Source organism: Typopeltis vanoorti, chromosome 3 (assembly GCF_054136105.1).
Source record: "Typopeltis vanoorti isolate ZY-2024b chromosome 3, IOZ_Tvanoo_1.0, whole genome shotgun sequence".
NCBI classification, from domain to species: Eukaryota; Metazoa; Arthropoda; class Arachnida; order Uropygi; family Thelyphonidae; genus Typopeltis; species Typopeltis vanoorti.
The window spans coordinates 76473061-76486362 of NC_143551.1; the positions used below are offsets into that span (position 1 = coordinate 76473061).

The following is a 13302-nucleotide window of genomic DNA, read 5'->3' on the forward strand; positions in this document are numbered from 1 at the left end:
GAGAATTAAACACGCTGAGAAGTTAAATCCTCCTTCAATATGCTTCAAACCAATTAAAAAAATCATCGAAGGGGCTTAAGGAGTTTGAGAAGCCAATCTGTTCCAGAAGCAAGAAAGACCAAAGAACTACTATTCCCCCCCCCCATACTTCAGCTAAGATCTTTCGTAACAAGTTTGAACGGTGTACAGATAGTAAGAAGCATTATTTCATCGTAGCATCGAAGAAGTCAGGAGAGGTGCCATCGTGAGTTGTCACATTGGTGGTATGTCCATACGTCTCATTGCCGCTCTACTGGAGCATCAAAAATCAATGGTTGGCGATGTGATCAACAAATGGAGAACGTTCTGGCATCACTAGTGCATGAAAACACCCAGAGTGGCTGCCGAAATGACTGACAGCGAAAGAAGGGTGTTAAAAAACGGCTGGCACATAAAAACCGGCTACAATCGCACAGACCATCCGTTATGAGTTCCAGAGTGCTAGTAACACCATGATGAGCACTAATACTGTACGAAAAGAACTCTATTTGCTGGGTTTCCACGGAAGAGCAACGGCACACAAGCCAAACATCATAACAACAAACAAGGCAGCTCATCTGGCCTGATGCAAAGAGCGTGTGAACTGGACAATTGACCAGTAGAAAACGGTACTCTGGAGTGATGAATCAAGGTTCACCTGTTTACAGTCTGATGGCAGGTGTGGATGCAGCCTGGTGAACTCTTGTTATCACAGCGTGTTGTACCCACAGTATAGTTTTGGGGTGGAGGATTAATGGTATGGGGTACATTCAGCTGGTTTGGAGTGGGACCACTGGTCGTTGGCCGTGGTTCCATGAAGGCAACTCAGTGTCCTGATATTCCGAATAATCGGGGTTTTTATGACTGCGGGTTTTTTTATGGAACGAACCAGTGTTATTATCAAGAGGACAATGCCCCATGCCACAAAGCTGCAGATGTATGAAGAGATGGGTGTTAAACGACTGCCCTGGCCTGCGCAGAGTCCTGATCTCAACCCCATCGAACACCTGTCGGATGAATTGGAGCAGCGATTGAGATTCAGAGCAGCACGTCATCAATCTCTCGCTGAACTCAGTACCGCTTTGATGGGGAAATGGAGACAAATTCCAACTGATGTCTGCTGCACATTGGTGGAAAGCCTCCCTTAAAGAGTGCAGGAGGTGATCAAAGCCAAAGGTGGAAATACCCGATATTAGGGTTCGCCTGCTGGTATCAATTATAAATTGCTAAAGTTTCCGGACAATTATTGGTAGATAGTGTATTTCCTATCATTAACGCCATAATCGACATTAAGCATATATTGAGAGCGATTATAACTGAAGCGACAAGGGATTAAAAAGCTTTATTATATCAGTAACATAACAATGAAAACAAAAACTGAATCCAGCAAAGGCTTTGAGGCAGATAGAAAATGGAATTCTCTCACATTTCACTAGTTATAATAACTGTCACATTTAATTCGATACTATTGGATATTTTATCCATCTAAAATGTAATGAAAATAGACAGACTATCTAAAATCTTAGTCGGTATTAACTATCCACTTTTGTTGGAAAGAGCTGGATTCGAATCCCGTCTACGAAAGCGCCGAACCGTTCTGAGGGCTTTACAAGTGAAGTTTAGATAATTAATCTCATAGGGAAGTGGTAGGGTTTTCCTTCCCAGTAAATTGGGTTCCCCTCCCCCTCAAAAAAAAAAAAAAAAAAAAAAAAAAAAACAGACGAACCGGTCAGGATATACACACGCAATATACACCGGCCTCATAGCCTTAGCTGCAGTAATTTCAAATAACAAACAAACAACAGCGAAGTAGAAGATTCTCCGTATAGTTATTAGTTACCTTGACACATACAATTAATAAAGTCTGAAGAATTACTAACAACAATAAATTTGAATCGGTTACAACGTCTTACCTTGTTAACCGTAATGTATTAGTCGTGTAGCTTGCATTTTAAAAATTAAAATTTAGAGTTTAAAAACTACTTTTAAAATTCTAAAAAGGCGATTAACTCCAATCCTCTTTTATTATTTAAAAATTGTAATGCATCAGAGAGAGAGAGAGAGAGAGTTTTATAGCCACTAAAGTCTTTTAACCTGACTAATAAATGAATTTTAGCGTACATGCAAAGAATTTATTACAAAAGCTAAAAGCAAAGCTGTACTTCGAAAATAAGTGTCGGTACTGAATTTTTTATTTTATTTACTCATTTATTTTTTCATTCTCTCCAAACTAAACTCCAACACACTGCAGTAGCCATAAATCACATATATACATGAATAGGGAATACTTTTTGCCGTTTATCCTATCTTTCTAGCGGTTACGGTAATTGAGTGCCATCCTAAAAGCACTTTATACTCAGAAGTGGTCTTCGTTCTTTCTTTTCCTTTCTTTCTCACGTCAGTATACGCTTCTATAAGATTTCTTGGCTTAATATCATGAAGATCGCATAGAATTTTATTTTTAGTATAACCTGTAAAATACTTGACTGGGAAGAGTTCACCATATTAAAAAGAACTAGGGGATATCTTTTTTAGGATTCTTCATGAGACCCACGTGGTGTTTGTCATACTGCTGGATTAAGTTTGGTAATGAATAAGTACCTGCATTTCCTAAGGCAGTGTTTCTCAAAGTGTGGTACGCGTACCCCCTCGAGTACGCGAAAGGTCATTAGGAGGTACGTGGCAGTTTTTGGCTATGCATAATTAAAGGAGTCATTATATTTTTCAACAAATAGTGCAATTACAGACAACCGTCATGAAACGCCACTGACTAATGAATCACACCCCCCTCTCCAACAGAAACTGCTGTATAGACCAAGCAAAACCATATGTTGCCGGTGGAACATATGGTTTTGCTTGACACCACTCCCGTCGTTAACGTGTTAAAACTAAGAAATGTATAGTGAATGTGTTTCAGATATTATGGAATTCGGTTGAAGGGAATTAGCATTTCAACTCAACTGTTGAAATGTTAATTTGTCTTTGGTTCGCGCGATCTTTTGCTAATACCGCACCAATCATATGCAGTTCTTCGCTGCTCCACGTATCTCAAGTCTTGTAAATGACTGGTAATTTTTGCTTGAAATAATAGGAAAGAAGATGACGCTATTTGGGTAGATGACTTTGACGATGCACACAAAGAAACTGTTCTCGATGCCAAAAGTAGTGATAGCGAGTAGGAGCTTCTTGGTAAATCGCACCATTTTCATTTTTTTTCTGAAAACTTTAGTTTCCGAAAATTCCCTCACGTATCTCGCAACACGATTTTTTAACTTTAATTTTGGGAAAAAAGTTAGTTATATTCAAGTAAATACAGTATTTTTTTTAGCTTTCAAATTCTTACATATGGATCATTGGTTACAGATTGGATTCATGAAACCTCCAAAAGAGAGCAATATAGCAAATACAAGTAGCTGTAAGCAACAAGAAAACGTTGATATTGCATCTGGATCAAATGAAATTGATAAGAGTGTGTCGTCTGACATCTCTAGAGCAGTGCTTCCCAAACTTCTGGATGTCAGGGCCCCCTTTGCAAAAATTAAAATATTTCACGGCCCCCCTCGAAAAAATCGTAATAGAGATACATTATTATAATATTTATTGTATTTATATTCAATACAAAACATACACAGCGAATATTGCAAAAATCAAATGCATGTATTACATTTTTTGCCTCTTACCGTTTGGTTCTGAAGACGATACGGTCTGTTCTGGTAAAATATGAAATACTGTCCTTTTTTTTTTTTTTTAGTCTGTTTCTGCTTCTGATTGTTCGCGGGATTTTTTTTTTTTATTTTTTATCAACCACTTCCATCTCGGGGTTAAATTTTTTAACGTAGAATAGATAAAATAATATCACCACTTACCGATACTGGCACACCACAGACTGATAACATGAAATTAGTGAATATTACCTGAATAAGGGAATCCCCGGACCAGGAACATTTTTCTCTTTTGTGACTTTTCTCCTTTTACAGTAATTAAGCCTAACGCGAAACAGACAGCAAAGGCAGTCTGTTTATTAAACCTGCATATGATTGGTGCGGTATTAACAAAAGATCGCGCAACCGAAAGATAAAAGCATAGCTGACAATTGAGTTGAAATGCTAACTCTCGAATTCCATATGTGAAACTGCCATAACATTTGCTAACAACCGATTTCCATATGTGAAACTGCCATAACATTTAATATATATATATATATATATATATATATATATATATATATATTACTTAGTTTTAACACTTTTACGAATTTTAACACGTTCGGTTGAATTTTATTGCTGCCTTGGGAAATCGAACTCTCACTCTCACACATCTAATTAATGACAATAGTTTTTAGTTAGATACTGTGTTTGCCCATGCAACATATGGTTTTGTTTCAGTCTATACAGCACAGTTTCTGTATGAGGGGACATGTGATTCATTAATTAGTGTGTTTTTATCCAAGTTGTCTCTAATTGCACTATTTGTTGAGAAATATATTACACAGACTCCTCATACCTTATTCATTGGCATAATAAAAGTACTTATTTTTATTGCCTCTGCAGTATAGTGGCTCTTAGGGAGGGCGTGTTGTTTACCACTGCAAGCAGTTACTATCTCCCCACATGAACTTGTTTAAGCTTTTTTTCATGTGTGAAGTATATGCGAAACTTTTATTGGTAACAGAAAACTAGCTCAGATGACAGTGATAATATAAAACGAGTTTTGATATGTATATAAAGTCAATATCAACAGTCCCTGATTACGAACGTATTATGAAAGGGACAGAAAGATTTGGAACTTCCCTGGAGAACATTCGAAGTAAATACAATTAACCACTGCTTTGAAATGAAGCATATGAATAAGTAATATTTACTAATATTCGTTAAGCGCCGAAATACGCAGGAAGCAAAGTTTGTGAACCAACACCAATGTGCGAATTTTTCCATTAAAATATAAAATATACAAAAAAGAAATAATAAAAGTTAAATACGTTTCTTTTAAAATAAAAAAAAATACTTAGTCTTAAAACATTTTAAATTTGTTTTCATTATTTCACAGCCCCCCTCAACAAAACCTACGGCCCCCAAGGGGGCCGCTGCCCACAGTTTGGGAAGCGCTGCTCTAGAGAACCAAAATTTAAAAATAAATAATATTTTTTGTTTACATGAACATATAAATTCAAATAAAATAGATATTTAATTTTAATTAATATTTTAAATTAATTTTTTAATTTTAATTCATTAATTTTTAATTATTTTTTAAATTAATTAATTAGGGGTACTTGGTAATAATGAAAATTTAAGAAGGGGTACGCGGATATCTGAAGTTTGAGAAACACTGTCCTAAGGGATGTTTTTCCCTACTGCCTAGTATATGACGTGACGTTTACGAGTATAGCCCATCGAACAGTTATTTGATTGTTAGTATGACATCATGAGTAATGACAATAAAAAAGAAACCTAACAAAGGATTTAAAACATTAATTGGTCACTAGATTACGCCAGCAAGGTCTATCTCAGATCGTTCGTTTATTCCCAAATAATAAAACAAGAAAAGTCTGTAAGAAAGGTAAAGTTTACATACAACTTGCATTCCTCATAAGTTAGCTACGTTCTTGTGAGTGCAAACTATTATTAAACTGTTTCTAGCAGAGTATTCCACGAACTTATATTTCTAAAGCCATCAAATTAACAAAAAAGTACAAACTCTATGGGATACTTTACCGTAAATTCATCCAAGTGCTGTAGCGTCTATCAAAGCCAGAAGGGACAGCACATCCGAGCTATGTTTCCGGCACATTTTGAAGGATTGTAATTTTCATTTCCGGCTAGACCTACTAGTTGTCCGAATGTCTCGACCGTCCCTTCATTCACTTTCTTAACGACAACATAAAAGGAGGGTGATTATATTCCTGTCATCTCTTCATTATTGCTTGATCCTCGGAACCACACACGGCGAACGCAGTTTCTCGCTCGACTCCTACGGGCACGTCTTTGGTTGTGACACTGAAAACGATTTCGCACACCAGCGCCAGCCACAAGCATCAAAGCTTCCTTGCCTGACGTTAGCTCATCCGTGACTGGACGGCATGTGGGCGTTTCCTAGGCAACAATTTAATTTCTGGTAGCTCAACGAGACGTTATTTTAAAAGCCTGTAATCTTATTCAAAGAACATTATTGAAACAGGTGGATATATATTGGAATTTAGAGATGTTTTCGTTTAAAACGAGTGTCCTATCTAATAAGCAAGAATGAAATGACAGCTTATTACTTCATAGATATGTAAACTACTATTTTGGGACTTTTCAACCGGGTAACGATTACAGTCAAGCTGGCGTGTGCTACGTATTCATTGTTGCAAGCGTGAAGTTTATTACATTTCATCAAACCACGAGCACACAGTTGCATGCACGTCAACAATTAAAAGTGAAATCCACTATTCGTTGCAGCGTGCTGTTTTCAGAGAAAAGATGCGTCTGCGCGGATGCTTTCTAGCTAAGTTACGTAACTTTCACGATTGAATAGAATTTTTTAAAATTCGGATACCAAAGATTAGCTAATCAAGCAGTTAATATTATAACGAACAATAGAGTAGTAACAATGACAATAGAGTGTTGACCTTGGAATGTTAAGGTCGGAAGAGCAGGCTAAAATTACGCAGTACAGGAAACAAAGAATGCCGATTTGGCAGTACTAACAGAAACACTTGGGATATCTAAACGGAAAGACTGTAAGTCCTAAAAATTGGTTCCAATGCAATTTTGAGGCAGTGGAACGGATACATTTTAGACTGGAAGGAGGGTTGGATTCTGTATCGCTCTTTTTTTTCATTTTTTTTTTCATAAAAAAAAGGGATTTTCTCATAATAATCGATATGGAACACATTTTCTCTTCTCTTCCTCATTACCTCCTCCAACAAAAAGGCCCATTAAGGGTGCTCCTCTCTCTCTCTCTCTCTCTCTCTCTCTCTCTTATTCATGTATAAAATGAGATGACATTCGTCTTTATATTTTGAAGTCTACTTGTATTAAACTGATTCCGGAAATGTTTCGGCATTTGCTATTGGTGTACCATTTCATTTAGTACTGGAAACATAAAGTATGTATTCATCAAATTAATTTTGTTTTGTCTTTTTTTAATATAGTAGATTATCAGTGCGTGTACAGTGTGATATGTAATCATGTTTCTATGAACAAAAAGTTGCAGGCTATTTTTTATTATTATTATTTTTTTTTTTTTTACAACAGTCTTTTGCAAAAATGCCGTCAGCGTCATTCCTGATATCGCTTATTATTCTGGACGATGTAATTTATTTGTATCCTTGACGACGAACAGTGACTGTATCACTGGCACAATAATACAACAATGCACATTCCTGTAGCGAACAAAACTTTCATAGAATGAAATAAAAATGATGTACTGACTTTCTTGTTGTTTAGATGGCATCATTACAATAGAAAGTAGCATCCCTGCAGTTTAAAACAACACTAAAGATCTCCGCACTCGCTACAAATAAAAAAATAAAAATAAAAAGTCAGGCATCGAAATCATGATGTTACGTCAGTCTGAAATCAAAGAAGAAAAACAAATGTTGTGTGTGTGTGTGTGTGTAAATAACAACAACAACACTACAGAATTACTTAATTTCTAAAAACTATACATTGATTCCAAGTAACTTATCGGTATTTGTCAATAACATGTTCAAGTACTCCTTGATTAGATTCTTGTATTCGTGTATACATTTATAATGGTTTTATATCTTACTAAGAAGGAGGTAGGCTAGTTAGGATTTTTGAGTTCAAATATAATAGCGTTTGTGTATTATGTGTGCTTTCCAAATTACATATTTCCGGCCACTTTTTTTTGTTTGTTTTTTTGCAGAACAAAGCATGTTGTCCAATTACTGATTATCATATTTGAGAACAGTAATATTCTGTAAAACTGTCTAAGCTGTAAATTCCTTAATAATATATATTTGCATTTCTCTGTCGTATTCCTACAGTTATTGATTATTAAAATAAATATTAATTAATTAATTTTGTCGAGAAATTAGAGGTATCAGTGTGGTGTGAGAGACTAGAACCCACACCACACTGATAGAATGCTGTATACTATAAAACAGGTCGGCATTATCGCAGTCAAGAATCATTAAAACGAAAACTATGGATAATCATAAATCTTTTTCTGTTACACAACTTTCGAATATGTGGTTTCCAGCTTACGCTGCTATCAGTTTTTAATTTTAAATAAGTTATAATCCTCATGTTCGATCTCCATGCATTTGCAGTTTGAATTATTTTTACAATTCCACTTATGTATGAATGTATGAAAGAAAAAAAAAAATTACTTTCGTTTTTTTTTTTCAATTTAAAATGTATTTATACCCTAGTGCACTTGTATGTAATACGCATGCATATTATATACAAGTGCACATTATACTCGAAATTATACAGTACATTGTTTTGAAATTCTATCTCCTTTTTTCTTTTTTTTTTAGCTATTTGACCTTGTTCTTCCTCCTTACCTATTTAATACTGTGGCTGAAGGGAAGAAATCGTAGATGCTTGTTCCTCTCTGTAAGCCTGGAAATATGCATTGTTGAAACAAAAGAATGTGCGGGAGACCAAATGTTTAAAAATTGGAAATAGACGTTTCTGTTGAGGATTAGTGTTATTATTGATGATGATTTTTACTCAAGAGGGTAAAATGGTGGTTCAATACTTAAGTCGCAATTTAAAAAAAAAAAGAAAAGAAAAAAAATATGTTTATTAAATGATTACAAAGATACTTTAGAATACCGAAAACTACGACGAACTAAAGATAGATAAAATAATAATAATAATCATTGGTTAGTTTAGTTTTTAAACCACTCACTCTCTGTTATGTGAAAATTAAAAGAAAAACATTCTCAAAAAAAAAAAAAAAGCACATTCCAGTAATAAAAACGATGAATAAGAAATGCTAGTATTATAAACTGAGGTGCTTTGTACCATGATTAAAAAAATTATTAAGAAATTTTTCTAAATATAATAATCTGAACAAAGTCATGTTTCTACCATCGCGAACAGTAACAGATTTTCATATTGAAGGTGAAATATTTTATTTATTTATTATTGTTCACCTTTGAGCAGTAACCTTTCTCTATTCGTCATATCCACAGCCATCTACACACAGTTTTCTTAGTGATCAATAAGTTCTGATTTAGAACAGTCTTTTAAATCTTTATTGAGATTTCGTAAAGCAACTGACAGCCATCCGACTCGGCTGCTATTCTTACAAAATGAAGCACTTTCACAAGAATCGATTGCTTTGTAATGGGGCTCAGAACAAATACTTCCTGGAGTGAACGATATAAAACAACTTTAATGTTCTTTCTCGTGGTCTCAATGTTGCACTAAAGGTCATTGTTGGCCACTCACCTTTCTTAATTGATCCAGGACTTCCGTAGCTTATTGCTGTATTGAGTTCTATAAAGGATGACGTGGGCTAGCCTGCCATAAATACGTACTCGTTGCTATTATTGAGTGGATGCGTTGGAAGAGTGATGATCATCCAACCTTACTGAAGGCAACGATGGTGAGCTGCTCTACTTCTGGTCAGTGGGTACAAATTAAATATGACAATCTCGACTACTGCAAATTCTGTTTTTATCATTAATGTTTTATCCATTAATGATAAAACATATACTGTATCATTTCTATGTAGTTTAATTGGTTTCTGATTAACGTAATGTGGATATATGGTGCAATCGCCACGCTGAAAAAATCCCGTAATGAGACACAGGGAGACTAGAGCTTAGCTGACCCAACAAAAGCACTAATGTAGTTCTTGAACAACCCTAAAAGAGCATAAAAGATCTCTCAAGGGACTACGGAAAGAGTGTTAGAAGGAGGGGGAGAGCTATCATGAAGAGAGAGAGAGAGAGAGAGAGAGAGAAACAAGCTATATTCCTGAACTACGTACAGTTATTAAATCGGGCTCTCTCTGGCTTATTTATATGACTTTGGGAGTCTTATACTGCTCTGTGAAATATGTGACCTATTATTTTCCTGTTTTGAATGAAAAAAAATTTTTTTTAGAATAAAGTTTTCAAAAAATTATCCAAAACATAAATATGGAGAACTTAAATTCAAAATTCTATAATTAAATAAATAGCACTTAATGACAGCTAATTAATATAAAATTAAGAGGATAAAAATCCCTTATTATTTAACAGCCAGTATGCGAAACTCTGAAATCGAAACCTACGATCTAAGAGTTTCATGCCGAAGAACTATCGGCGAATCCAAGCGTAAGTGAACGGGTGGTAGTACAACACCAAGGCAACTCGAAGTAAAGGTGGAGCAGCTCCCTCACTATCCTTGATATTTTCTCATAATGTAAAATACACTCCTAGGAGATGTAATACTGCCTTACATTATGAGGAGAGGTCACTATCCAGACCGGTTTCAACCTTATAAATAAGTAAAGCCGTCTCTAAAAAATTCGGACGATCCCTAGACCACTCAATAGTGAGCGAAAGACCGTCCATCTCAGCTTTGGCTCCACTCGGTGATGACCTTCCACCTACCACCACCACCAAGCAGAACCGCTCATATTCCGGAGAAAAGCATTCCCCGACAAAGCCCCTCACCGGGCCGTACCGGAAAACACTTTCCCTGGAGACTCAAATTGCTCCCTTATGGCAAAACCCTTAAGAGAGCGTACTCATATTTTAGCAATAGCCGAGCCTAAGTTAAATTTCATTCGCTATAGTATTGCCAGGCAGGTTTCAACCTCAATGAGGTCTCATCAGTAAATAGGTAGACCTAAATATAAATATAAATATCAAAGTTTAAGTGAAAAGAACTTACATACCTTCACTATACGAATGCCAGAAAGGTGTGCCCATATATTATAACTAAGATAAAAAGCTAAACTGCTATTTTTTTCTGGCCAAGTTAATTAAATTAAGGGGATAAAAATCCCTTATTATTTAATAGCTAGTATGAGTTTTCGATCTCAGATAAACTCTGAGATCGAAAACTACGATCTAAGAGTTTCATGCCGAAGAACTATCGTATTAATTTTTATCCCCTTAATTTAATTAACTTGGCCAGAAAAAATAGCCGTTTGGCTTTTTATCTTAGTTATAATATATGGGCACACCTTTCTGGCATTCGCATAGTGAAGGTATGTAAGTTCTTTTCACTTAAACTTTGATATTTAGGAATGAGGTACTTGGAAGGATGATGCATTGAATACCCTTGGAGGGTAATGGATGGCAATGCCGTAGCCAATGAAGTTCTAACAGAGGCTCGGCTATTGCTGTTACCCTCTTACTATGATCAGAGCTTTAATAGCCCAGTAACACCTTATCCCTACACTGTCTTCTACAGATAACGGGGAAGATGAAAAGCATTCTTGCTTCGCCCCTTTAAGCCAGTCCTAATAAGGACTATAAGGACTTTGATATTTAGGTCTACCTACTCACTAATGAGACCTCAAAAAAGGTTGAAACCGGTCTGGATAGTGACCTCTCCTCATAATGTAAGGCAGTATTACATCTCCTAGGAGCTGTGTTTTACATTATGAGAAAATATCAAGGATAGTGTGGGAGCTTGCTCCACCTTTGCTTCGAGTTGCCTTGGTGTTGTACTACCACCCGTTCACTTACGCTTGGATTCGCCTATAGTTCTTCGGCAAACTCTTAGATCGTATTTTTCGATCTTCGAGTTTCGCATACTGGTTGTAAAATAATAAGGGATTTTTATCCCCTTAATTTAACTAACTTCGCCAGAAAAAAATAGCCGTTTGGCTTTTTATCTTAGCTAATTAATATATTGGGCTAAATGACTTATCGTAAAGTATGCGAAATGAAGTCAATGCAGTATTCTGTAAGACTCTTTTTTACAATAATAAGTATTAGCCCTTTAGTAAATAAAAATAAAAACATTGGGACCTCAATATCCATCACTAATCGGTGTCATAAAAGTACGATGGGAAGCCATAATGAAATAAGTCGCCTGGAGAACTTCGTAGTGATATTCACGCTGCTCAACAATGAGAAGTGAGATAATGTTGTAGACGCGCGAACTTTGGCGATATGATGAGATACAGAAATAATTGTGGTCGTGGGATATGAGAAACGACGGATTAAGAAGTCAACGGTATCGAAAACTCGCTGTACATTTTTTTTTGTTCCTAAAAAAGTTTAATTATTTTAATTTTCAATCTAAATTTTTATGCTGGTAAAAAAGAAAATAATAGAATATGAATATAGAAAATAAGATGATAATGAAATTTGTATAAATGATTAAAATCCCTTTCAAAAATTAATAAATTTCCTTATCCACTTGTCCCCTTTGAAGCTTGAGACATGCTTCTTGACAGTTTAAAGAGGCTAAAGAGATGTGAGCTATCACGTCTTATTCCTGTTTATGGAAGGAAAGTCTCCGACTTAATCGTCTCCTTTCATCCCCATTTCTTAGTTCATTATTTATTTATTTGATTATTTCCACCACTCGGTGTTACACCACTACTCTGGAGGTCTCAGTGGTGAAAAAGTACCGTGTTTAGCCATAAATTTCGGTAAGAATTATTTATATTTAATACAAATATTCGTTTGTATGCGCTCCATTACAAATACTCAAGTTTTTGTGCATACATTAAACACTTACACTTCGTAGTGCTAAAACTAAGCCCTCAGAACTAACTATAAAAGCGTGGAAGCCAGATATTGATCGTAGCCTTTTTTTTTTTTTTTTTCAATATCTGGAAACTTCAAAATTGAAAAAAAAAAAAGTTGGAAATTTGCCAATATCCATTCGAAAAATAGAATTGCATTGTCATCAGCACAGAGTGTAATGGCAACATAGTTAATTCAATTTGACTACTCTTTCAATATTAGGGCATTACACAATTGGGAGGGGGGGGGGTTCCTACTTTTACTGGGAATGTTAAAGGCTTTTGAAGAATGTCCAAGGTTTATAAAAATAAAAATAATTAAAAAAGTAATTACTTTTATTTTTGTAAACAACATGAAATCATGGCTAATAAATGCGGATTTTTTTCTGCATAAGTTAACTTTGCAAATTTAAATGATTTAGTTAATAATCAGTAAAACTAAGCAAGTGAATAACTGGTTTACTTGCTCAGCTTACGTAAATAATTTGCGATTTTCGGTTTGGATAAAACTAACTTAAAAAAAAAATCCTTAATTTCCTGAATATTTCACTATTTATTTCAATATTTCACTTTTCAATTTTACTTCAGATTGAAAACTTTTTTACATTTCTAACTAGATTCCATTTTTCT

General features: G+C 35.2%; 1 protein-coding gene across 1 annotated transcript in view; it reads right to left on the reverse strand.

The window, feature by feature from the left end:
- LOC150108283 (uncharacterized) overlaps positions 1-6596 on the reverse strand; it is a 46489-nt gene extending 39893 nt beyond the window's left edge. The window contains exon 1 of the mRNA XM_090415725.1: positions 5730-6596. The gene's annotated coding sequence lies outside the window, so the exon portion shown is untranslated. The remainder of the gene's footprint in view (positions 1-5729) is intronic.
- Positions 6597-13302: the final 6706 nt, after the last annotated feature.